A 26,672-nucleotide genomic window follows, 5' to 3' on the forward strand; every position below is an offset into this window, starting at 1 on the left:
AATCAGGCCACTTCTCTTCATTTTACAGATGATGAAAACAAGGCTCTTAAAAGTAAGTAATAATAAACACTTAATACCCCATTCATTCATTCATTCATTCATTGTCCTATGGCTATTGCCAGAGAAAATCTTTGAACTTAGGTTTCCCAACTTCTAGATGAGTTTAGGTTTGGACATGCTGAGTTTGTGGAAATCCAGGTGGAGATATCCTGCATGTAAATACAGGACTGGAGCTCTGAGAAGGGTTGAAGGTGGAAATACAGATTTGGGAGAATTCAATCTCACATACAGGTCACCACCAAAGTTCACAAAACAAAATGGGAGTCTATCACATTGTCACATGACATTTGTACATCTTACTAGACTATACACTTCTTGAGGGCAGGAGTATTTTTTTATTCAATTTTGCTTAATGTTTTTAAATAGAATTGAAGTTATCAACACACTTCTACAAATCCTAGTCTACCCAGAACACCCCAGGTTAGGGAGGAAGAGATTATGTCATCGTCAGCTCCTCCCATTGGTTAGGGGAGGTCCTGGAGCGCGACGTAATGACGAAGGACGCCCTAAGGGGAGGAGAGCGAAGGGAGGAGGGAAGGAAGCGCACAATATGGCGGCGGCGGTGGTGGCTGCTGGGCCCGGGGAGGGCAGAGCCGGAGGCGGCGCCGCCGTTTACTCTCCCTAGGGGCTGCTGTAAGCGCTGCTGCGACCGAGCCGGAACCGACGGCCGGTCGGCTGGCGGCGACACCTTTCAAGCCTCAGCGACGGCGGCGGCGCTCGGGTAAGTAGTCACCGGGCTCTGGGGCCTCCCTTTTCCTGAGAGCTAGCTGGGGGCGAGGGGGAGGGGAAAGCTTTGGGGCGCGAGTTGAGGGGCGGGGTGAGGGGCGCGGGTTGAGCGGCGAGATCCTGAGGCTTGAACGGAGGGGCAGGGTGAGGGGCTCCAGGGCTTTCCTGACCTTCGGTTTAGACTGGTGAGGTCTAAGGGTGAGGTCCTGGAGGGGCCGCGGGGTTGAGGGTAAAGGGTATCATGGGAAGTGAGTATGGGGTAAAAGAGATGGAGGAAGAGAGAATGTTTTGGGCAGGGAGGAAGGGGGAGGAGACCGCGAGGGGATAAGTGTCGAATAGAGGTGCCTGGAGTTGGGGAAGGGAGGGATTGAAGGAAGGAGAAAGATAGGTTGAGATGAGACGTGGGGAGGTAGGGATGGGGAAGACTGAACCCGAATTAAATCCAAGGGGAAGCCCAGGACTTGTAAAGAAGAGAGGGGGAGGAAAAGGATAAGAGGAGGCAGGAGGTACCCAGTTAAGATTTGGAATAATTTGGCTCGTTGTCTTTTTTCCTAACATCCTACCTATATCATTTGGTCTCTCTCCTGCCTGCCTGCCGCTTAGAATACTTTTCCCTAAATGAATCTGAAGAGAAATTTAGAATCTCTTGTGACTTTTGAGGATCAGATTCCATTTCATGGAGGACTCTTTTCCTAAACTTTCTGGTGTTGCCACACACTTGTTTCGAAGGCTATGTAAAAATTTCCTTAAGCATAGAAAGCTATTAAAAAAGTTAACGCCATAGGATTTTGAAATTTTATCTTAGAAACAGTAAGATAATTGGGGATGCTCCTGAGTTGTAAAACCAAGACTGGACCAAATCATTGGTTAGATTCTTAGATTTATTATTGATCTGTCACTCATTTGTAAGCTTTGCTTTTTTTCCCCTTCCCTCATCTCCTCTTTCTGTTCATTATTATCTCTAGATTTGGCCATAAAGAAAAAGTCAAAGTATATCTCATAAGTTTAAGTTGAGGATAGAAAATACAAAATAGAGTAGTCTTTAGTAGCCACTACCTTTTGAGATATGCAAATTGAAACTGTTAAGTCCAGTAAAGACGTTATTTAAAGTTCAAGAATATGAAACATCCCACAGAATTTGGAAAGTATCAATTAACTCATTAATTTACTGCTCCTTTCCTTTAAAGAAACCATAAAATTATATCGCTGAAAAAGCATTCCATATTATTAGTAAGAGCTCCTACTCAAAAGGATAAAGATGTTTTCAACATTTCTACATTTTTGTTGATTTAGCATTTTGTCATGTAGGTGTCCCAAAAGTCTTGGTATATTTTTAGGCTTTAAAATCTTACAAACTGCACCATGACTCTTGGGATTCCCTGTATAGTAGATTTGCAAATACTCTGATATTCTGTGAGATTTAGAAATACAAAGTGTCATTTTTACAAAAGGGGAAGTTGGGGTAGAGAGATTTATATATGACAAAAGAATTTAAGTGCTTCCTGAATTTCAGTTCTGTTTAGTCCAAAACTTGTTGCTTCAACATGACATCTTTTTATTTCACATATTTTCCTTGTCTTGAAGGAGACAGTAGCAACATACTAGTGAGTGTAATGTTAGATTATGGGCAGATTCTTTTGAATAGATATTAGGAATTATTACCTTCTCTTTGTCCTTTGATTGTCAAGTTACCAACCATTCTGCTTTTTCTTTTTTATTTCTTAGGCAATGTGTTAATGAAGTTCATCCATTCAGTGGTTAGATTCTAGCCTAATGGTATATGTATGTTTGTTGTGGTGGTTGTTTTTAAACTCTTACCTTCCCTCTTGGAATCAATACTGTGTTTTGGTTCCAAGGCAGAGGAGTGGTAAGGGTTAGGCACTGGGGGGCGGGGGTATTTAGTGAGTTGCCCAGGGTCACACAGGTGGGATGTGTCTGAGGCCACATTTGAACCTAGGACCTCCTGTCTCTAGGCCTGGCTCTCAATCCACTGAGCTACTCAGTTGCCCCCTATGTTTTTTTGTATGGAGGATTATAGGTAAAAAAGTGACATTCAACTTCCTGAACCTGATTATAGACTGACTATAGATTATATAGCAGTAGAAGTAATTATTTTCTTGTGTAAACCTCAAAATTCCTTAGACTTATAAATGTTGGAAATTTCACCATTGGGATATTTCATACTTGGAAAATTTCTTACTGATAGTCTATTGGAATGGGAACCCCATTGGCATGGGAGGTTCCTTCTCTTCCCTTCTTCAGATTACTTTAGGACAGAAACCTTTTGCTGAACAATGGAAAGGACTTTGACCTATGCTTAAGCATAGAACAGGAATTTCTTTGAATCATGATTGATTCTGTCCCATTCCAATAGACTATCAGTAAGAAATTTTCCAAGTATGAAATATCCCAATGGTGAAATTTCCAACATTTATAAGTCTAAGGAATTTTGAGGTTTACACTTGTTACATGTACCAAGCTTACTTTTTTTTTTAAACCCTTACCTTCCATCTTGGAATCAATACTGTGTATTGGCACCAAGGCAGAAGAGTGGTAAGGGCTAGGCAATGGGGGTCAAGTGACTTGCCCAGGGTCACACAACTGGGAAGTGTCTGAGGCCACATTTGAACCTAGGATCTCCTGTCTCTAGGCCTAGCTCTTAATCCACTGAGCTACTTAGCTGCCCCCTACCATGATTACTTTTAATAGTTACTTATGAGCAGTACTGAGAAATCATTTTGAATATGAACTTTTTTGTCTTCTAAATGATAATTTAGAATCAGATAATGTGTTTTATACTCCATATCTTACGAGGGGAAAATTTTAATGTAAAATTAATAAATAGGGAATTTCAAATCATAATAGCTGACTAATAGTTTTGAAAGTGGTAGAAATTTGTCTTACCAAGCTTTTGTACCTATGGTATAAACCCATTGAAAAAATACTTAAGATCTTTCCTTTTTAGTTTCACTTTCAGTTGTCTTGAAATATTTTTAAGATTTGGCATGTCTTTATATGATGATATATGTCTGCAATAGTATGTATAACAGTCAGTGCATAACAGTCAGGAGCACATTTTATTAGCCTAATCTGTGGAATAGAATTTTTATAGATACTGACTTGTAGAATCACTCAAAGGTACATAGAATATTGTAAAATGTAAAAATTCTGGATAGTTTCCTCTTGATAATTTTTTTGCATATAGAAGGTAGAGGTAAGGGAGGCTGAAGGCATTTAGACCTGCAGTTTAATAATAGAATTTAATTAACCTTATAAAAATCACTTAGTTGCCCCCTCTAATTTTAAAGGTAAGGAATCTAAGGTCCCAAAAGATTGTGATTTCATCAGAGACTTACATTTAGTAGCTTATATCTTTCTATATGTAGGATATCCCCTACATCAGAATTGTTAGAAAGGGTTATAGTCATGAATAAATTTTTTAGGTAGCTTATTTTTATATTACCTTTTTAAAAAAAACCCTTACCTTCCATTTTAGGATTTATACTGTGTATTTTCAGGCTAAAGAGTGGTAAGGATTATACAGTGGGGGTTAAGTGACTTGCCTAGGGTCACATAGCTAGGAAGTATCTTGAGGCTAGATTTGAATTCAGGACCTCTAGTTTTTAGGTTTGTCTTAAAATCCACTGAATCACCTAGCTTACCCCTGCTTTTTCTCTATATATTACAATTTCTTTCACTGCTGACATTGTTTTTGACATCACCTGTAATAACAAAATATTCAAAATGAATGACTAAGAAGTGACAGGTGCTTACCAGTATACTGTTGACTATTTTGAAGGGCCTAATAATGTCTTTGGAATCTGTTTTTAATATTAGAGAATCTACTAATTATAAACAAGTGTTTTTTGGCCTGATCACTTGAATTCTTATTCCGGGTGAGAAATCAGCCTTTGAGTGCTATGTAATTTGATTAAAATTTATAGTATAGCAATGATTTATACTAATGCAATATGTAAATACTTGTGACTTCTATAACAACCTTCAGTGAAATCCGAATATATTAACATTTACTGAAAATTCAGATATATATTACTTGCTTATGTAATGACCTACTTTTGAATGGTCTAGTATAGTGGTCTCCAAATTATTTTTGTTACATCCCTAAGAGTAAGAAATATTTGAGCATATGCTCACAATATGTGAGCTTTTGCTTATTTTTTTGTATATACTATTGTGCATATAATTACCTATATCCTAAAGTTTATCCAAAAGTAAAGTTTAAAAAAGGATAAAGTAGGTGGCACAGTGGATAGAGATTTAGGCCTGCATTCAGGAGGACCTAGGTTCAAAACTATCCTCAGATACTTCCTAGCAGTATGACCCTGGGCAAGTCACTTAACCTCCATTGCCTAGCCCTTACCACTCTTCTGCCTTGGAGCCAATACACAGTATTGACTCCAAGACCGAAGGTAAGGTTTTTTCAATAAATAAATGAATAAATAAATAAATGAATGAATGAGAACCTAGGACCTCCTGTCTCTAGGCCTAACTCTCAATCCACTGAGCCACCCAGCTGCCCCCAGTGGGCAAGTCATTTAATTCTGTTTGCCTAGCGCTCACCCCCCTTCTGTCTTAAGAGTTGTTCTAAGAAAGAAAGTAAAGGTTTCAAAAGAAAGAAAAAAGATGAACCAAAAATGAAATACTTTCTATCTTTCTAGAATAAGGAGGAAGCCACTAGAATTTATTGAGTAGGACAGTGATCAGCCCTTTTCTTTGGGAAAATCACTTTTCTGAGTGGAAAATGAATTGGAGAAGGAAGAGACTTAGCAGGAAGACTGAATAGGAGGCCCTTGCAAATCCTAATTCTGTTAAGAGATAATGAAGACTTGAACTAGGGAGTTGGCTTTTTGAGTAGTGAGGAGATGGGTATGAGAGAAGTGTTGTGGAGTCAGATTTGTCTACTGATTGGGTAAATGTATAAGGAAGATAAGAATTGGAATATGACTGAGAATACACTAAAGATGATGACCCATTAAAAAAAGGCAACCTGGACAAGAAAGATGTTTTGCCCTTGATGGAAATAGGGAGATTGGGAAGAGGGGTGAGTTAAGGGGGAAAGAATGTAAAAAGATTTTTATTGCAAATTGCAACCGATCCAGGTGCTTACTTATCCTGTGTAACTCATTTGTTCCAGTGGAAATAAAGAGATAAGGTGGGACTCTTACTTTACTCATAGGTCAAGAGCCTATTAGCTTGCCACAACCAGGAGGAGACCTGTGAGACAGAAATTAGATATAGGGTTGGAGGGAAATTTCCCAAAGGCACCTGGGTAACTACTGCTATAGGTTCAATTTGAGGAAGCTTGAGAAGTTGTACTACCCATTTTCCCTTTCTCCAGAGGGTCCACTGTTTCCTTGAATTAAAACTACAATCTCATAGGGGACCTGAACTCTTAATTTTCACTAATGGTCTAAAAAACATCATTTCTCTTAATTTTGCCATGGAAAATATTTGGGCGTGAGTTATATTGATAAACCTATAAGTATGGATCCAGGGAAACACTTCCTGGTTGACAGCATTTTGGAGGAAATAAAACTTTTCACATCCAAGAAGTGATACGTATTATTGATGTTTGATATAAGCATAATTGTAAGTTTAATATTTTAGATGGGAAAATATCATTGTTGAAGGTTTTTTTTTTTTTAAAGAACACCAGGAATTCATGACAAAGCTTTGAATATGCTGGAAAACAAATGTTTGCTGTAAATACCATCCTTCTAAAGTGGATGTCCTAGAATCATTTTAGGGATTAGGACTAGATCTGTGATTTCATTGGTATAGGGCAGTGATGGTGAATCTTTTAGAACTTTTTAGGGACCCTGTGCTATGCCCCACCACCAACTGTGTGTCCCACTCCTGACTCCATGCAGTGCCCCACCACCCTGTGTTGGGGGGCAGAGCTAGGCTGTAGGTTGGCCAAGCTAGGGCTGAGCTCCACAGCAAAGTGTAGAGAGAGACTTGAGCGCCCTATTCCTTCTCCTGGCTGCAGGCCCTAGGACCTAGGCAGGCTGCCTAGGTGGTCAAGCCAGGACTGAACTCTCTGCCTTGAATGACCCACCCCCTGTGTTTGGGGGTGGGGCCAGGCTCCTAGCTGGTTAAGCCAGGGCCTGCATGTGCCCACAGAGAGGTCTCTGTGTGCCATAGGTTTGCCATCATGAGAATAGGGAGTTCTAGATTAGGAAATTTTTTTATCCAGGCAGGTTTTGCAACTAGCTTGAATAATAATAGTATTTGTATGGTACTTTAAAGTTTCCAGAGTGCTTTATATACATAATTCTCATATGATTATCACAACCATGTGAAGGGGGTGCTATTAGTCTCATTTTTATAGGTGAGGAAACAGGAACTGAGGAAGGTTAAATGACTTGCCCAGGATCTTAGTAGCCTAGAGTAGAGGTGTCAAACTTTCTCAAGTGCTGCCTAAACTGTACTAAAATGTGACTTTTTAAATATTTAAGAAAATAAATGGAAGTACAGTACAACAAAGTTAAGGTTGATTTGTGGTTTTCTAAGGCAGTATGGTACACCAGAATCTAATTCTGTTTGAAATTGACACCACTTGAGCACTGAGAAGTTGTGACTTGTCCAAAGTCACAAAGCTTGGAAATGCTTGAAGCCAGATTTGAAACCAGGTCTCATCTCCAGGCCAGCACTGTCCACTGTGCTACCTAGCTCCCCATGATAGCTTTTTCTAAGAGGTTGGCTCTGAAATAAGTCAATAAGTAATAAATATTTCTTTAGGGCTTACTGTGTGCCAGGTACTCTGCTAAATGCTGGGGATATAAATTAGAAGGAAAAAAAGATAATCCTTATCCTCAAGGAGCTTGCAAGTCCACTGGGAGAAGATGCTACAAAAGAAAACTGTAGAGTGGGGAAGTGGGGAAAGCATTTGGAGCATGATGGTGAAGTCAGAAAAGTCCCAAAGTGGTATAGCCAGGTCAGAAATGAGATGTTGCTGCTAAGTGCACCTTAAGTAGAGGTTTTGGAGTTCATAGCTTTGTCTTCTAATCATTATGAGGACAACAAGCAGACAAATTTATAAAAATTAAGGTATGTACAAGATAAACAGGAAAAAATTAAAAGAGGGAAGGCACTTAAATTAAGAGGGTTTAAGGAAGGCTTTCAATAAAAGATAAAAGTTTAGTTGCCTTAGAATCTTTCAGAGGTTTGTAGTCAGAATAGAGGAGGGAAGATCTCTCTAGAGATTGAGCCAAGGGATAGATTATCCATGTCACTGGATCTAAGAATACTTATCTGGGAGTAATGTGTAGGACTGGAAAGATAGGAGGGAGTTTGGTTATGAGGTCTCTGAATGTCAAATAGCATTTTGTATTTGTTCCTGGAGGCAGTAGGGAACCAGTGTAGTTTATTGAGTGGAAGTAGTGGTGACATGACCAGATCTTTTTTTTAGTAAAATCACTGTAATGACTGAAGGGAGGATGGTTTGGAGTGGGGAGAGGCAGGCAGATCCACCAGCAGGTTCATACAGTAGTCCAGAAGTGAGGTTATGAAGACTTGTACCAGAATGGTAACATTAGAGAAGAGATTGATTGCAAAGGCTAAATCTATAGACATTGTCATTAGATTGTCTATGGGATATGAAAGAGAGTAGTCTAAGAAGATTCCTAGATTGCTAACCTTAGGGGCTGGGAGGGAGGATATTATTTCTCTTTACACTAATAAGGAAGTGAGGAGGGTGAGGTAGGTGGTGTGGAAATTTAACACTAGCTTGTACCCTATTTTTTGGCACCCCAAGATAACATGGATTTTAAATGGAAAAAAAGTTTAATCATAAGTTTATAACTACCAAATGCTTCTCACCTCTTTGCTGAGTAAGGGTGGAGACACTTTTTGTTTATCTGTAAACAAGACTCTTAAGATAGTTGTGGTAGAGAAAAGTCAACACTAAGTACTGTGCAGCCAGTCTAAAGATCTCCTGACTTTTGGCATCTAGAAGACCTTCCTCTTGCCCAGAGTGAGGTCTGAGTGCTCCAAAGAGGCTTGGGATTTCACCGAGCATAAATTGTAGCTCCCAGAGGACATAGGGGCTGGAATCTGAGTGAGTAGGTGTAAGATCAGGTCCCAGATCTTAAAAGGAAGGTGGCTGACCACATGTGGCTGATGCCTTCTTTTTCCTTTGGCCTATTTTTTAATTATTTAATAAATTAAGATACACTCTCCAGTGAATTTTAATCATAACAGCAGAGAGAGTTTTTTTGGGAAAGATAATGGTTATGTTTTGGCTACATTGGTATTAAAATGGCTACTGGAACCATCCAGTATGAGAAGACTGAAAGGTAGTTAGAAATGGTATATTGGAGGTCAGCAGAGGGGTTGGGGCAGGACAGGTAGATATAAGAATCATCAGCATAGAGATAATAATTGAATCCATGGGAGCCAATGAGATCACTAAGTGAAGTAGCATACAGGGGAAGAGAAGAGGGCCCTGGACAGAACCTTGAGGGACACCTATGGTTAGTGGGCATGATCTGGAAGACGGTCTAGTAAAAGATACAAGAGAAGTAGTCAGACAGGAAGAGAACCAGAAGAGAGAGTGATTGCCCCCAAAAACCAAGAAAGAAGAGAATATTCCAGGAGGAGCTATCAAATGATGAAGTGTGAGTATCAGGATTGTGTTTAGATATCAATATACTGATTGGATTGTGTAGGATGATGAGCTTTCCAAGGGCAAGGTAGAACAGTCCCAAAAGGAGAGTACACAGCTAGATGGGAAATGAAGCAATATAGGGGAGAAGGGACACTGATTTGACTGGTTGTCAGGGTCAAGTGAAGGTTTTTTTTATGGTTAAGGGACATCTGGGAATGTTTATTATAAGCAGAAGAGAAGCCAATGTATAAGAAAAGATTGAAGGTGAAAGGGAGGATAATTAAGAGGCAAGCTTTGAGAGGAGTTGGAAAGACTCAAGATAAAGGAATAGAGTTGCTGTTTAATTTAGGAAGGCACTATGAAGGTGTTTATTCTTGAATACTTTTCAAGTTGAGGTAAATGAAGTGTAGTTGTTTTGGATAGGAAGGTCCTGGGTTCAAGTTCTGGCTCTGACACATTCTGGTGATCGTGATCTTGGACAAGTCACTGAACTATTTAATGAACAAATGAATAAATCAAGCAAGATTTATTAATCACTTAATATGTCTTAATTGCTGAGTACCCAGAAAAGTAACAAAGTCACTGTTTTCCAAGGAGCTCACATTCTAATGGGAAAGACAACACAACATTTTTGAAAGTTTCAGCTGTAAATCAGATGGAAGGGTCCTTTTAGGGCAGGGGTCCCCAAACTTTTTCGTTCACTGTCCCTCAGACTGTTGGAGGGCTGGACTATTAAAAAACTGAACAAATCTGTATACCGCTGTCTGGGATAGCAGAGGCTGCAGTGCTGGCTGTGATGGGCCTGTCACACCTTGCACAGCCCCATCACTGCCACCACTGTACTGGGCAGCAGTATACACAGTGCGGAATCCCCTCCCCCAGAACACCCCTCACCATGCTGATGTCTTCCATTATGCAGCCAATTAATCCTTTGTGCTGCGCCTCATTCTCCTTCAGATCAAGGTGCCACAGAAAAGATTATGTCACCTGAAGTAGTACTGTATGTGAGTGACACTGTGCTTTGTGGTGCTGCCACATACAGTACTCCAGGCATGCATCCTGTGCTCCTCTCACTGACCACCAATGAAAGAGGTGCCTCTTCCAGAAGTGCAGTGGGGGCCAGGTAAATGGCCTCAGGGGGCTGCAGTTTGGGGACCCCTGTTTTAGGGTAACGTCACAGTAGATGTTAATGTTTTTTCTTTAATGTCATTTCTACTAATGAAAATCATGTCCAGTTGCTGAACCATTTGGACTGGGCCAAAGACTTTAATGACAAGAACTTTCTTTTCTGAATCTTTAATAGCTGTGACTATAGCACTTGAGCGAGTACCAGATGCCAGGCTGCTTTCCATAGAGGCATTCATTGGGCTGGAAGCATTGCTATTGCTGAGGTTTTTGGGTTCAGAGTCCTGGGCTGTCTCCATCAGGGTATTAAGGGGAGATGGTGGTCAGACTGGTGGTGGTTTGACTTGCCTGGCACATGGTGCTTCCCATCTGCCCGCTCAGGGTGCCTGGCTGCTTCAGCTAGGCTGGTTTGCCTGCCTTTTATGTGACAGTTGGTTGGTAGTTGGTGGGGATGGCAGGCTTTTTTACCATAGGAACTCATTCAGATAATGCCTGAGAGACTGGGATGGAAGTGGATTCTAAGAACTTTTTTAAAACCACAATTAATAGTTTCTTCATCATGATTTCCCTTAGACCTGTGGTGGGGAACCTATGGCATGCATCCCTGGGGCAGCACTCAGCTCTCTCTGTGGTCACGTGCACCATTACCCCAGTATAGAGGTCATTACTAGAAAACTAGAGGGACATGGAGCTAAGCTGCTCCCCTCTCCCTCTCCATGTGTGCCTGAGGACATCGCCTGCTTTTCTAAAAGATTCACCATCACTGCCCTAGACCAGTGAAATCACAATTCTATTCCCTGTCGGTTTTCAAGTAGGAAAAGAACAGGTTTTGTAGAGAGAGGTGATTAGGATCATATAGATGATTCCTAAGGATGGAGGATATTTTTCATAGAACATTCGAATTTGAAGGAACTTCAGAGTTCATCTATTTCAATCTCATTTTATACAAAAAAGATAATAAAGGTCAAAGCAGGTTACTTCCTCAAAGTGACATATCTAGTTAGTGGTGAAGCTAAGACTAAACTAGAACTGGAGCCTCATGTTGTCTTGTTGAAAGTTTGGACCATTGCACCATACTGCTGGGACACTGGTCAGAAAAGTGTCCCTAATTATCAAGAAAAAAAGGTTAAATTATGTTTAGTATAATCTGTTTAGGAAAGCAAGGCAGTGTACATTTTATCAACATGTTCATATATTAATGTTTACTTCACTTGTTGCATTCTAGTGTACCACCTAGAACTCCCGTTTTATTTTGTTTTTTTAAACCCTTATGGTCTGTCTGCAAATCAATACTGTATATTGGTTTCAAGGCAGAAGAGTGATAAAGGCTAGGCATTGGGGATTAAGGGACTTGCCCAGGATCACAACTACAAAGTGTCTGAGGCCAGATGTGAACCTAGGACTTCCCATCTACAGGCCTGGCTTTCAATCCACTGAGCCATCTGGCTGCCCCCAGAACTCTTGTTTAGTAAACAAACCGGCACACCAACTATTTCTGATAACTTATGTAACATTCTAACACTTTACCTTAATCCCCATATCCTTCCCCAAATGAAGTACTCATCCATTTTCTAGAATCAAAATTGATCATTAATTCAGATGCTTTTATGTCATTGTTCTCTTGGTTCTACTTTCTTTATTCTATCATTTCACTCAGGACTTACTAGGTTTCTCCAAATTTGAATTTCTCATTCATCATTTCTTATTATATCTTTCTGATTTTATTATTAACTTCATCAAATAAAAAGTTTTTCATATACATTGTGGAATAGAAGTAGAGGGTTATACATAAAGCTATGAATCATTATATAGAGCTCTTCCTTCCTTCCTTCCTTCCTTCCTTCCTTCCTTCCTTCCTTCCTTCCTTCCTTCCTTCCTTCCTTCCTTCCTTCCTTCCTTCCTTCCTTCCTTCCTTCCTTCCTTCCTTCCTTCCTTCCTTCCTTCCTTCCTTCCTTCTTTCCTACCTTCCTCCTTTCTTCCCTCCTTCCCTCCTTCCAAAGTTGTCTTGTTTGTGATTTTGTTTGGTCTTTCTTTTTTTGAGGCCAGGAAGGGTACAGGAACCCTCTAACCCATTTACCATCTTCTCCACTCCCAACTCCCAAATTCTGCTAGGAGAAAAAAGTCCCAGTTTTATAGCAGCTATTGCACATTGGCTGTCTCCAAAATGAACGTCTTCGTCTGCATTTTCAGCTTGTCACCTCTGTAGGAGGTAAATGGAATATTATATTGGTCTGCTGAATTAGTGATAGTCATTTTTCAAAATTGTTATTTACAGTGTTGTTTAAATTGTTCTGATTCTGTTTACTCTGACATTCGTTCATACAGATCTTCCAAGATTTCTCTGAAACTCATTTTTGTGCAGTAATATTCAATTGCTTTCATATACCATAATTTCTTCAGCCATTCTCCAATTAAATGGCATTCCCTTAGTTTCTAGTTCTTAAAAGACCCTAAAAGAGCTGCTCTAAGTGTTTCTTTTTTTTTTATCTCTCTGGGTGTAGGCTTCATTGTTTTTTATTATATAAGTTCAGTTCAGTAATCTCTACCCTCATTACATTCATACACTTCGTTTTGTATAGTTATCATTTATTCACCAGTTGATGGTCATCTACTTTGTCTAGTTTTTGCTGCTACAAGAAAGTGTTAGAATATTTTATAATGTATAGAATATTTCCAACATTTGGTCCTTTTGATAAATGCACAGTAATAGGATCTTTGAGACAAGGTGGTATCATAAAAATGGTTAAATAATTTTCTTATATAATTTCAAATTATTTTTTGAATGGTTGAATCAGTTCATAGTACCACCAACAATGTATCAGCATGCACATATTCCTGCAGCTTCTCCAATGTTGAAGTTGATCCTCTTTTCCTTCCTTCCTTCTTTCCTCCCTCCCTCCCTCTCTTTCTCTTTATTTTTTTTTTTTGTTTCATTTATTCCTGTGGTTGAGAGTTTTCAGAGTAACTTTATATTCTTTATGGAGGCATAGCTGTTGGTCTTATCTGTTAGTGTAAATTCCCTATATATCTTGGATAGCAGACAGAATTTTTTTCTTTAAATAATTATCAGATGTGATGCAAAGATTTTTTTTCTCCAAGTGAGTTTTATATGATCTATTTTATTTTTATTTTTTTTAAACCCTTACCTTCCCTCTTGGAATCAATACTGTGTATTGGCTCCAAGGCAGAAGAGTGGTAAGGGCTAGGCAATGGAGGTTAAGTGACTTGCCCAGGGTCAAATAGGTGGGAAGTGTCTGAGGCCACATTTGAACCTAGAACCTCCCATCTCTAGGCCTGGCTCTCAATCCACTGAGCTACCCAGCTGCCCCCTATTTTTATTTCTTTTTAAGAATGTTTATCTTCTTTTTATATAGCCTTCATTTCCTCTGAGCCCAGGTAACAAATATCTGATTACCTTTCAAAAATGCTTTTGGTAAAAAAAAAATAATAATTTTAGTCCTTAATCCCAGTTTTAAAAATATATTTCATTGACATTTTTTTGAACATGGCCAATTTGAGAATTTGTTTTGTCTACCTATACATATTTGTTACAAAGGTTTTGTTTTTCCTTTTTCAATGAGAGTGGAAAAAAGAAGCTAGAATTTTAGTAATTAGAGAATTAATTTAAAATATTAAAGAAAACTAGTATACCATGTTCCTGGAGGAAAAAGTAACATTTACTTATGAATTACTTTGTTCTTCCTGTAAGTAATGAAAAATGTGTTACTGTATTTCATATTCTTTACTTCAAAATAAGACATTCCCTTATGCCATTTGACACAATTACAATGGTAAAGAGGTTGTCAAACTTGAGTGGAAAACATGAAATGAGATGTAGCAGATGAAAAAAAGAGTTAGAGGTACCAACTGATAATAAGCATTTGTTTAAAACTGATAACCTAAAGTTTAAATTTAATATAAGCTAATTCGTAGTAGAAGAAAAGGTTTGTGATCACAGTGTAAATTTCTTACTGCTCTGTATAGAATGAAGATAAAGGCAAAAGGTAGAATGTCATATATGATAGTCAAGTGGGAAGGTAGGATCTGGAGTGGAACTTCGCTTACTTACCTTTTGCATTTCTCACCAAGCAGAAGTTCTGTGATTGGCTGGATTGAGTATAGAAAGTGGGGAAAGGTATAGGGCATGAGTTATAGGATGGTGAAAAAAAATCACAAATGACTTCCAGGTAATGGTTGATATATTGGAGCAGTTAGGAAAAGATAGAAGATAAGTCAAACAAGCATTTATTTATTAAGCACTTATATGTTAAGCATTGTGCTGGGAATACAAAGTAAGTCATAACAAGCCCTAGTCTCAGAGGAGCTTACAGCCCACTCAGAGAGGCAACCTATAAATGAATAGATATGTATTAGATGGAAGGTAATTCTGTTTAATGGAGAAACATCATGTTCTTGGGGTTGAGTGAACTTGGATGAAGGGAAAATTAGATCTTTTCCTTTAGTTATGAATTTTTAAAATTCTACTAAATGCCAATTGACTTTACTAGATTTCCAAAGGGGACTTTGATACATAAAAAGTTTCAGAATCCCTGGCTTTGAGGAAAAGGGTCTTAGCAGCTAAGGGAGCTGGTAAAGGGTATCCTTCAGAAGGTGTCATATGAGCTGTCTTGAAGGAATTTATTCATTCTGAATCAGTCAGGAGTACAAAGGTACAGAGTCAGAGAAGTGTGTGAGAAACAAGTTAGTTGGTTGGCTTAGTTTGACATTAAATTTTAGGTATTAGGCTGTGAGATCGTTGCTATTATTATCATCCCCATTTTGCAGATTCTTGGCTTTCCTTTTGCAGAAGCTGAGGAACTGAGGCTGAGAAAACTTAAGTGACTTGTACTAGGTCACACACAGCAAGTAAGCGTCTGGGCAGGATTCTTCAGTGTATTTTTGTTAAATGGTAAAATGGTATGTATTTTATTGGCATCTGGTTAGAGAATTTCCATGTGTTGATAGTATTGGATTCATTTTATGACTCAGCCACAGCTGTTAGAATTCTTAAATATAACCAGAATGATTTTTGATGTCCTTAAAATGGTTTTTTTCAGTGTTGGCCCCCCCCCTCCCCCCTTACCACAGAAATAATTATAGGAAGGGAATTCACTTACATGATATTGGAAGAGTTTAATTTTATTTCTTGACTGCCTAAATCTTTGGATATCTTGTCACTTAAAACTATTTTCTAGAGAATGGAGCTTCAGGCTGTGGTCCTTATGTATCATTGTTCTGCCCTATCAAATCAATAACATTGCTTTTAGTAGTGCACTCCCCTGAATGGCCTTGCTGTACTTAGATTTTCATTTTTGTGTATTGAATGATTCCATGGGATAGTAGATTGTTGAACTTGGAGACTAGAAAACTTATGTTAGAATCCCACCTTTGCCACTTATTAGCTATAACCTTGGGGAAAATTTTTAACCTTTTGGAAAGGGAACTTGATGAACTGGAAAGAACTCTGGATTTAGAGTCAAAAAGATGTGAGTTATATAATCACTAGGCCTTGGTTTCCTGTAAAATAAGGAGGTTGGATCATTGTAGGGGGTCTAACTTTTTGTGCCACTGATCCCTTTGGTAGTCTGGAGAAAGCCTATGGATCTCTTCTCAGTATAATGTTTCTCAAGATGTAAATACATAGATTACAAAGGAAATAATTATTGAAGCACAATTATCAAAATACATGGAAAAACAATTTCATAGATCCCAGGTTTTAAAATCTTTGTACTCAGAAGGACCTACAAGGTCCTATTGAGCTCTAAATCTGTAATCTTATAATCCTTGGCACATGCTTGCTCCTTCTTAAGAGAGATTGTATTTGCATTGTTTTATAGTAGTAGCTGGAATAATAGGACGTTGGCATAAGCCTTTCATTTAATTAATAGGAATCTTATAATCATTGGAGACTTAAAAAGTCCTCAGTGTATATGGGGTTGTCATAAAATAATGAGATGAATTTCACGATCCATGAATGGAAAATGTAATCTATTGTTCCTTATATGTCTGCTTGGTGTAGTCCACCACCCTCTTGCTCCCCTCATCTGGGGAGAATACCTAGTTTAGAAACTACTTATGTAATGGTTCATAATAATGTAGGGCAGCTAGGTGATATGATGAATAGAGTGCTGAGCTGGATTCAGAAAGACCCAAGTTTAAATTTGACCTCAGACATTAACTAGGTGACTGGGCAAGTCATTTTGCTGGAGAAGGTAATAGTAAACTGTTCCAGTATCTTTGCCAAGAAAATCTCAAATGGGGTTACAAAGAGTAGGACAGGACTGAACAACATAATCATGTATGCAAAAGTGATAGAGCATTGAATGAATATAAATTATGTCATTTCATAGATTTAGAGCTGGATGGAAACTTGGAGATTATCCTTTCAAAACACAAATTTTGAAGCAAATTTTTTAGTAATGTGGAACTTTTTTCATATGGTAGATAATTTGAAAACTTCGTATTTTTTGGCCCATTTATCTCTTGGGGAAATGGTACTTTTCTCTTTACAACTGGAAGCACTTTTATTCTCTAGAGTATTTATCTAGTTATTCTTTTTTTTTTCCATGCCTAGCAAATGATCTATTACATTTGGATGGAAAGTAGTATGAATCCAAACTCATGGGATGTTAGTTGTTTGGGGGGAATTCTTATCATTGAGAAGAAAACAGCCTGCTGTTGAACATTTTGGTTGGCAATGACTTGAATCTCCTTCCCTCTTTCACTGATTTCCAAAGCTTCAGGGAAGTGACAAATACTTCCTCCTCACAAAAAGATTGGGAGCCTTACTCTATATCTATAGTTCTAGCTTACTGGGCCAGTATTTGAGAAGATAACTTTATATAATACATAGAAGAGTAAGTTAATGGAGTGGAATTAGATGTTGGACTATTAGTAAGTCATTATTCTCCAGTTCCAGTCTATTAGGATCTTACTTTTTAAAAACATTTAATGCTTTCCCTTAAAGGTAATAGAAAACTAAAAAACTTCAATAGTATTATCCTAGCAGACCTTCTGTTACAGTCTTAGAATTTTAGAGTTTGAAGGAAGTCTAGTCCAAACTTCTCATTTGATAGATGAAGAAGCAGAGGCTCAGGGAAGGTTAATTGTAGAGCTGAGACTGAAATCTGTTCTTTGCTGTTTCCTCTATATTTTTCTGCCTCCAAAGTAGAATTCCCTAAATTGAAAAATGCATTTAAAAAAGATTTCATGAGATAACCCTAGGTTTTTGTTCATGCTATTATTGAAAGAAAATTAATGTTTTGCTATTAAAGCTGATAGTGTTTCTTTTTGCTTTTCCAGTCTTCAGTGTAGAAGTATGATTACTGAAGGTGGAGGCCCTCCCTGTATTTTTGCTTAATTGTTTTTGTCACAAGGGAGGTTTTAGTCCAGAGGAAGAGAAGATTGAAATGGCTGATACAAAGACAGAAGACATCACTAAAATGTATTTTTACTTTTATTCATTCATTCATTTATTTATTTATTTATTTATTTATAGAACCTTTACCTTTTGTCTTCGAATTTATACTGTGTATTGGCCCCAAGGCAAAATAGTGGTGAGGGCTAGGCAATGGGGTTTAAGTCACCTGCCCAGGGTCACATAGCTAGGAAGTAACTGAGGCCAGATTTGAATACAGGACTTTTCCCCATTTCTAAGCCTGGCTCTCAATTCATTGAGCCACCCAGCTGCCCCCTAAAATGTATTTTTCTTAGGGAGTTCTTTGATGGCTTGTTCAATTTCTTTTTCTGATATGGGGTTGTTTAGGTATTCTATTTTTTCCTGTTAGTCTAGGCAATTTATATTTTTGTAAATATTCATCCATATCACCTAGATTGCTATATTTATTGCCATATAATTGGGCATAATTTTTAATGATTGCCTTAATTTCCTCTTCATTAGAGGTGAGGTCTCCCTTTTCATCTTGGATACTGTCAATTTGGTTTTCTTTCCTTTTTTTAATTAGATTGACCAGTACTTTGTCTATTTTATTTGTTTTTTCAAAGTATCAGCTTCTAGTCTTATTAAATCAATAGTTCTTTGACTTTCAATTTTATTAATTTCTCCTTTGATTTTTAGGATCTCTAGTCTTCATCTGAGGATTTTTAATTTGTTTACTTTCTAGTTTTTTAATTTGCAATTTAAGACTGAATATATTAACTAAAGGTTGCCAAGGATTTCACTTATGAAATCCTGAATGAAACACTCAAGTCAGAATGGAGTTTTATGGTAATTAAAAAAATTTTTCTTTAAACCCTTACCTTCCATCTTGGAATCAATAAATACTGTGTATTGGTTCCAAGGCAGAAGAGAGGTAAGGGCTAGGCAATGGGGGTCAAGTGACTTGCCCAGGGTCACACAGCTGGGAAGTGTCTGAGGCCAGATTTGAACCTAGGACCTCCCGTCTCTAGGCCTGGCTCTCAATCCACTGAACCACCCAGCTGCCCCATGGTAATTTAATTTTAACATGAGTAAGAAATTATTAGAGCGAGAGAAGAAAAGAGGTTAACTCAACCTTCTGGCTGAGCCAGAGGGAGTTTTAGGCCTTGGAGGGCCAAGGCAGGGAAGGGAATCAGTCCTTTCACTCACGTGACTGATCTGAAGGAAAGCTGCCTGCGGGCTTCCTCCCAGCTCGAGCTCTAGGATCAAACTGGCGTCTAGCCCTGTCCACAGGAAGTGAGCGAACTCTAGAGGCTGTTCTCTACCTCACTTCCTGCACCTCACATGTACCAATGGTGGCTCAAGCTTGGCTTAGGACAGTCCAGGGGGGGCAGTTAGTTGTTTCTGATTTGTCATTAGCTAGCACATGCCTGTGTAGTGTGGATGTGCACATTCTTGGGTGCTAGACCAAGCAAGATGGAAGAAATTTAAAAAAATCACAATCCCCCTGATGATGACTGGGGGACTAGTCTCCCCAATTGATCACTAAACATAAGCATCCTGCACCCCCAAAATTTCTAACTGCCGGTGTATATAAAATTTTACCCTGTAAGAGGAAAACTTCAATAGTTGTAGATAAGGGGAAATAGAGGAGAGAGAGAGACAGCAAAACCAATGTTTTGCTGGGTGCATTGACAAAAGCCAATTAGGGAGCAGTCCCTTTTAGCATAAGAGTGTACATTCAAATTAAATGTTCAATCAACCTTCAGTTCAATCAACCGCATCCCAAGGTTCATTCTGGATCTTCCTGTAGTGTAAGGGTTTAGGTATCTTTCTGCAAACAGTTCATTCTCTGGATTCAGGAGTTAGCAAGCTTCTTCTCTGAAGATTTTTCTCGAACAAATTGGTTTTGTTCTTTTTTCCCTCTTATCCTCAAATTATTGTAATCTTTAAGTTGATCGTGTTTTCATGATCCTTTTTGGGGAAACTTCCCAATAACGATCAAACGGCGGAATGTAAGAAATGGAGATTTGAACCCCAGACTTCAATCCCCAGAAGTCCTTGCTAGTTCCCATATTGTCCTATAATCTCCCTGAGTCCTCACCTGAGTTCGAGAACACAATGGGTATTTAAACTGACTGTACCGCATACTTGCTCTCCCTGCTTCCGCTTCTAAGCACACGTGTCTCAAGATGTAGAGTAAGTGAAATTGAATGGGTTTTCAACCCTCCTAGGCACATGCTTTCTTATTTTGTATTTTCTTTATTTTTTAATTCTAATAATCTTTAATAAACCTCATAAAATATAATACTTTTAGCAGAGAAACAAATTTTAATTGTTACAATGCCCAATTCATTGCCCTTTGCCCTCCCTAATTTGTTAATATATGAACTCAAAGATATCAATTTCCCCCTAAGTACTGCTTTGGCTACATCCCATAGGTTTTGAAAGGATGTCTCATCATTGTCATTTTCTTCAGTGAAATTAACCGATTTTGGAGAATCCTATTGTTTAGTTTCCAGTTAATTTTTGATTGCCTCTCCATGTACCCTTACTAATTGTTATTTCATTGCATTGTGGTCTGAGAAGGTTGCATTTATTATTTCTGCTCTTTTGCACTTGTTTGCAATGTTTTTATGCCCTAGTACATGGTCAATCCTTGTGAATGTACCATGTGCTGCTGAAAAGATGTATTCCTTTTTGTCCCTATTTATTTTTCTCCACATATCTACTAACTCTGATTTTTCTAAGATTTCATTCATTTCTCTTACCTCTTATTAATTTTTTGGTTTGATTTATCTAGTTCTGATAGAGGAAGGCCCAGGTCTCCCACTAGTATAGTTTTTCTATATTTCATCCTTGAGCTCCACTAGTTTCTCCTTTAGAAATTTGGATGCTATGCCATTTGGTGCATACATGTTGAATACTGATATTTCCTCATTGTCTATACTGCCTTTTATCAGGATGTAATTACCTTTCCTATCTCTTTTGACTAATTCTATTTTTACTTTGGCTTTGTCAGATATCATGATTGTGACTCCTGCCTTCTTTTTATCAATTGAGGCCTAATAGATTTGGCTCCATCCTCTTACTTTTACCCTATGTGTGTCTACCTTCCTCATGTGTGTTTCTTGTAGACGGAATATGGTAGAGTTTTGGCCACTCTGCTCTTCGCTTGTGTTTTATGGGTGAGTTCATTCCATTCACATTCAGAGTTATTAGCTGTGTATTTCCCAGCATTTTGATTTCTAGTCCTAATCCTGCCTTTCTTCTTTCACTATTTCCTTCTACACCAATCTTTTGTTTTTAATCAGTCCCTCTAATTCCCACCCTTATTTTACTTCCCTTTCTACCCCCCCTTCCCTTCTAATTCCTCTCTTATTTTCTTTAGTCTTTTTAAACTACCCCCCCCCCCGTATTGATTTGTTACCCTTCTACTTCTCTATAGGGTGCAAATCAATTCTCTGCCCCAATGTATTTGATTGTTCTCTCTTTGAGTCAATTTCAATGATGTAAGAGTTGAGTATTTCCTATCTCCAACCTCTTAACCCTTTCAGTGTATTGATGTTCTCCCTCTTCCTGCCATGCTCTTCTTTGTGACATATAAATTTTTGTTTCTTCTCCCATTTCTCTTAATATTAACCTCTTTTTTCACTCTAGTCATATATATGCATATATATATTTATGCATACATGTATCTATATACATATTTATGTCTTGGCATTTCATCCTATACAGTTTGTCACTGTTCTCTCTAGGTATAATTCTTCTAACTACCAGGTGATGATAATACAATTTTTAAGAGTTACCAATAACCTATTTTCTTATAGGGATACATATCATTTTAACTTATTGGGTCCCTTAAAGAAAAGGTTTTGGGGGGGGGGTTTGTTTTGTTTTGTTTTGTTTTTCTCACTTTCTTAATTACCTTTTGAGGATTCTTGTAGGTTCTGTGTTTGGGCATCAAATTTTCTGTTCAGGTCTGGTCTTTACAAATGCTTGGAATTCTTCTATTAAATGACCATACCTTTCCCTTGTAAGCATATAGTCAGTTTTGCTGGGTAGTTGATTCTGGGTTGTAGACCTAGTTCCCTTGCTTTCTGGAATATCATATTCCATGCCTTTTGGTCCTTCAGTGTAGATGGAGCCAGATCCTGTGTTATCCTCACTGTGGTTCCATGGTATCTGAATGACTTCTTCTTAGCAGCTTGTAATCTTTTTTCCTTGGTCTGATGGTTCTTGAATTTGGGTATAAGATTCTTGGGTGTTGTCAGTTGGGGATTAAGTACTGGAGGTGATCTGTGGATTCTTTCAATCTCCACTTTTCCCTCTTGTTCTAGAATATCAGGGCAGTTTTCTTGGATAATTTCCTGTAGGATGATGTCCAGGCATTATATTTTGTCATGGTCTTCAGGTAGACCAATGATTCTTAAGTTGTCTCTCCTGGAAAGGTTTTCTAAATCTTCGGTTTTGGGAATGAGGTGTTTGTATTTTCCTCAATTCTTTCATTCTTTTGATTTTGTTTTATAGTTCCTGCTGCCTTGTGAAGTCGCTTGCTTCTAATTGTATTCTGGTTTTTAAAGACTGAATTTCTTCCCTGTACTTTGGTCATCTTTCTCCTTCTGGTCTGATTTTCTTTGGAGGTCATCTTTCATCTTCTGAATTGCCTCATCTTTCATCCCCTTTGCCTTATTTTCAAGCTGATTAATTTTGGCTTTCAAGACACTATTTTCTGTTTCCAGATGAGTTATCTTGCTTTTTAAGTTCTTTTCCCAGTTGTCTTCTGCCTCTTTTAATTGTGTTTTGAATTTATTTTGAGTTCTTCCAAAGTCTGTGCCCAATTTGCTGGAGTTTCTGTGTTTTTGCTTGGTGTTCCTTGACCCTCCTCTGTTTCATTTGCTCTTTGTTCATTGCCTGTATAGAAGCTGTTGATTGTAATTTCTTTTTTCTTTTTCTGTTGTTTGCTCATATTTGCCCCTTCTTTCCCCCCTGTAGTTGCCTGCACTCGTGCTCCTCTCATTATGTGTTGGATCTGTGAGTTTGGGCTTTTCTGTCAACCTTCACCCTTGGAGGTTCTCAGAGTGGTCTGTGGGGGAGGGGTGTCGGTGCTTGAGCTTCCCTGCCCTCTGAAGGATTGATAAGATTAAGCCCAGGGGAGTTGAACTTGCAGAGCTGCATGTTTCCTGAGCCTAAAACTTCAGGAAGAAGGGGGGCAATATGTAGTGTTTAGGCTGCGACTAGGCTGCCTGCTCTGAGCTTCTTCAACTGCTTCCCCACCACCTGTGTTCAAAGCCCTGAGCCTGACACAACTTTGCCCACAAAGTACTCCCTCCAAACTAGTGCCTTTGCCTGTCCAGAGATTCCAGCCACTGCTGGAGGCTCAGTACTGTAGGTGGGGGTCCTGGGACCTTCCTGCTTCCTTCCCCTTAAACCTGAGTATTCTCAAATTCAGGCTTTTTGGGGGCGTACCTTTTAAGTTGAGTCCAGCAAGAGGGTTCCTTGACTCTGTCCTGTTGTGAGGTTTGGTTTTCACTCCCCTAGGAGCTTTTGGTTTTTAATTGGTTAGGAAGGGTTTTCAGAAGTCTGAACTTTTGCTGCCTCTACACCACAATCTTGATTCCACCTAGAATCCTAAAATGTATTTTTAAAAGATTTTAGGTATTATTTGTAATGCTTCCTTATGAACAGAGTTCGAATGAAAATTTGTCAACTTTGTCAAGCTTTTCTGTTTCTGTTTTACTGAATTTATGTACAGCACTTCTACTTCATTTAAGATACCAGTTGTTTGAGCCTGATCTCATAGTCATCTTTGAGTAGAAAAATCATTTTGGAAAAGGGGCCCATCTTCCTCCACTAACAACAACTGCCACCAAAAATAAATTAGGCATAGGAACCCTGGAAGCGTTAGAATAAGCCATACTACCATATTCTGTCCTTACAGCCATTATCTGGAGAAGGTACTCCTTTGGAGAAAGGGCCAGCTATCCCCACTAACTGCCATTCAACTGCCACATAAAGAGCAGGCAAACCATCCTAGTTGAAGCAGCCAGGCACCCTGAGGGGGGAGATGGGAAAGCACCATGTGCCAGGCAAGTCAAACCACCATCAGCCTTACCACCTTCTCCCCTTATGACTGATGGAGACAGCCCAGGACTCTGACCCCAATAACCTCAGCAATAGCAATATATGAATGTCCTAAGACATCATCCTGGGAAGCAACTGCTATGGAAAGCATCCTAGCATTTGGTAACTCCCTCAGATGCTACAGTTACAGCTATTAAAGATTCAGAAAAGAAAGTTCAGCATCTGAAACTGACATGATTTTCATTAGTGGAAATGACATTAAAGAAAAGACATTAACATCTACTTTGATGTTACCCTATAAGAACCCTTCCATCTAATTTACAGCTGAAACTTTCAATAATGTGTTGTCTCTCCCATTAGAATGTGAGCTCCTTGAAAACAGTGACTTTGTTACTTTTCTATTTGAGTCCTTAGCACTTAGCCCAATGCTTTGCACATATGAAGTGCTTAATAAATAATTCATTTATTATTTGTTTTTGCTTTTGAATTCAATTTTAATTTGTGAAAGGTGTCATAAAAATGAGTTGATATGAAAAATGCTAGTAATTTGTGTGAAGTTTGATACTGTAGAGTCCTTTGCTCAACATGGATAAATGTAATCCTGATTTTCAGAATTTCCCTAAAACCATAGCAGACATAGGTACTTTTGTGGTAGAAGAAACAAATACATGTGCAAGACTTGGCAATAATTTTAGACAGTTGAATTTATAATTCAATTTATATACCAAGTAGGTCATTATATTCAAGTTGCCCGGTTATGATATAGTTTTCTACTCTTTGTGATTATGAAAGCATAATCATAAGATTTGGCTGAATTATATGATTCTTAGTGACATTTACATTTATCTTTAATTTTTTTTGTATTTTGCTTTGATTTATTTAGGTTTGAGGGAATGCGCTAAATCTGCTATGTATAAAGTAAGGCACTCTGTAGGTAGATCTTCAAATGTTTGGACCAAATTTGAGGAGGAATGGTTAAAGTCTAAAGGATGAGGAAAGAGTATTTTGGAGGAGACACTGTAGGATTAAGAGACTGTGGTCACAACCAGATTTTGAAATCGATTCAATTGTTACCAGCTACCAAGATTTTTTACATGACTGAAGCATCCTCAGCATTGTTTAATAGATACATTTGTTGAGAAGAAATTTTGTTGTTCCTAGAAAGAATTAGGAAGCATAGCAGTTGTGGATTGTGTTCTTTTGTTTCTTTTACCACCTTTCTCATTTTTCTTAGATAGGCTCCTACATTTAGCATGGAATTCTATCAGCCATTTGATTCTTGTGGCATTTTGGAATACTTTTAATTCTTTGATTAGGTTAAATTTGCTTTAGGGGAAGCCAATGTGGATCAAGGTATTTGGACTGCTAATCACAAGAAAATGGTCAAAAATTGGTTAATTAGTTGTCAGTCTTCTGATATTAATAAAATTTTATTTAATAATTAAGAATTACACACAAGGTTTTGCATAAACATGAAGATAGGACTGGGTTAATTTAACTAGTGATCTGATTGAAAAAAAATGCAAATGTTTGCCAGTTAAATAAAACTAATGGCAGAGTGGTATAGTCTATGGAAAGCCAACTTCCACCTGGATTCAAATTGACCTTGAATGGATATTGGCTATGTAACCTCACTTAATCTCTCAGTATCTCTTGGAGCCTTCAAAATTTATAAAAATTGAAGGCTCAATTTAAAAAAAGAGAAAGTTGCAGCTATGTTGTTTTTAAACTTTGAATTTTACAATAAGAATGATTTCCTCTGGCCTCCAGACACTCCTAGGTGTGTGACTGGGCAAGTTACTTTATTGCAACTGCTTAGCCCATAACTGCTCTTCTGCCTTAGAATCAATATTTACTATCTATTAGACAGAAGGTAAGTGGCTTTAAAAAAAAAAATTGCTCTCTCCTTTTACCTTCAATTTTAGGGAATGAATATCAGCTTATTACATATCTTCATTAGATTTTTTGAAAATCTGGTCTTGGATTGCATTAACAAGCTTAGTTTCCAGTAATTAGGAGATAATAGAACTTCCATGCTCTGCTCCCTTAGACCATTATCTGAAGTTTAATATTCAGTTCTAGGATCCACAGTTTAAGAAGGACATTCATTGGAGGGAAAACAGAATAGAATAGTAAAGTGCCTTGAGTAGCCATCATTTGAGATTCTCACTCTTATGTGGTAATAAGTATGTTTTTGACTTTGAGCAAGTCATTTAACATTCTTAGTTTTCTTTTGTAAAACAAAGATACTGAGATAGAGGCCTATTAGATTCCTTTTCAGTTTTAAATGTGATCCTATGACTTTATGATACATATGTTTTGAAGTATATTTTATATGTATATATAGTAGTTAAAAAATTCATATAGCCCAAAGTCTGCTGAAAAGTTTAAAAAACCTATCAAAATGAACCCAGAAAAATTCTTCTGAATGGTTCCTTCATCTTCTGATATTTTAAAATTAAAAAAACAAAAGAACCATTTACTTCAATACTTAAAGAATCTGTGATTTTGTTGGTGAAAATATTCCTTTTACCAGGACACTTGGCAACTTATTAGTCTTCATTCTTGTTTTGAGTTGCCATGCCTGAAACTTTTATCACCCTGTAGCTAATGTGATGTTGAGCCTGTAGCGTTGGCTCTCAAATGACAAATATTCATTCTTTAGGTTGG

General features: G+C 38.1%; 1 protein-coding gene across 3 annotated transcripts in view; it reads left to right on the plus strand.

Moving 5' to 3' along the window:
* The first annotated feature begins 526 nt into the window (after positions 1–526).
* UBAP1 (ubiquitin associated protein 1) overlaps positions 527–26,672 on the plus strand; it is a 71,807-nt gene continuing 45,661 nt past the window's right edge. Inside the window, exons 1-2 of one of the 3 annotated variants that reach the window (XM_056805987.1) lie at positions 571–781; positions 15,348–15,457. The gene's annotated coding sequence lies outside the window, so the exon portion shown is untranslated. Of the gene's footprint in view, positions 782–9,082; positions 9,426–15,347; positions 15,458–26,672 lie in introns of those variants that run through there. The other 2 variants (XM_056805988.1, XM_056805989.1) reach the window with 2 other exon arrangements.

The sequence above is a fragment of the Monodelphis domestica genome, chromosome 7 (genome assembly GCF_027887165.1).
Source record: "Monodelphis domestica isolate mMonDom1 chromosome 7, mMonDom1.pri, whole genome shotgun sequence".
In the NCBI taxonomy this organism is placed as follows: Eukaryota; Metazoa; Chordata; class Mammalia; order Didelphimorphia; family Didelphidae; genus Monodelphis; species Monodelphis domestica.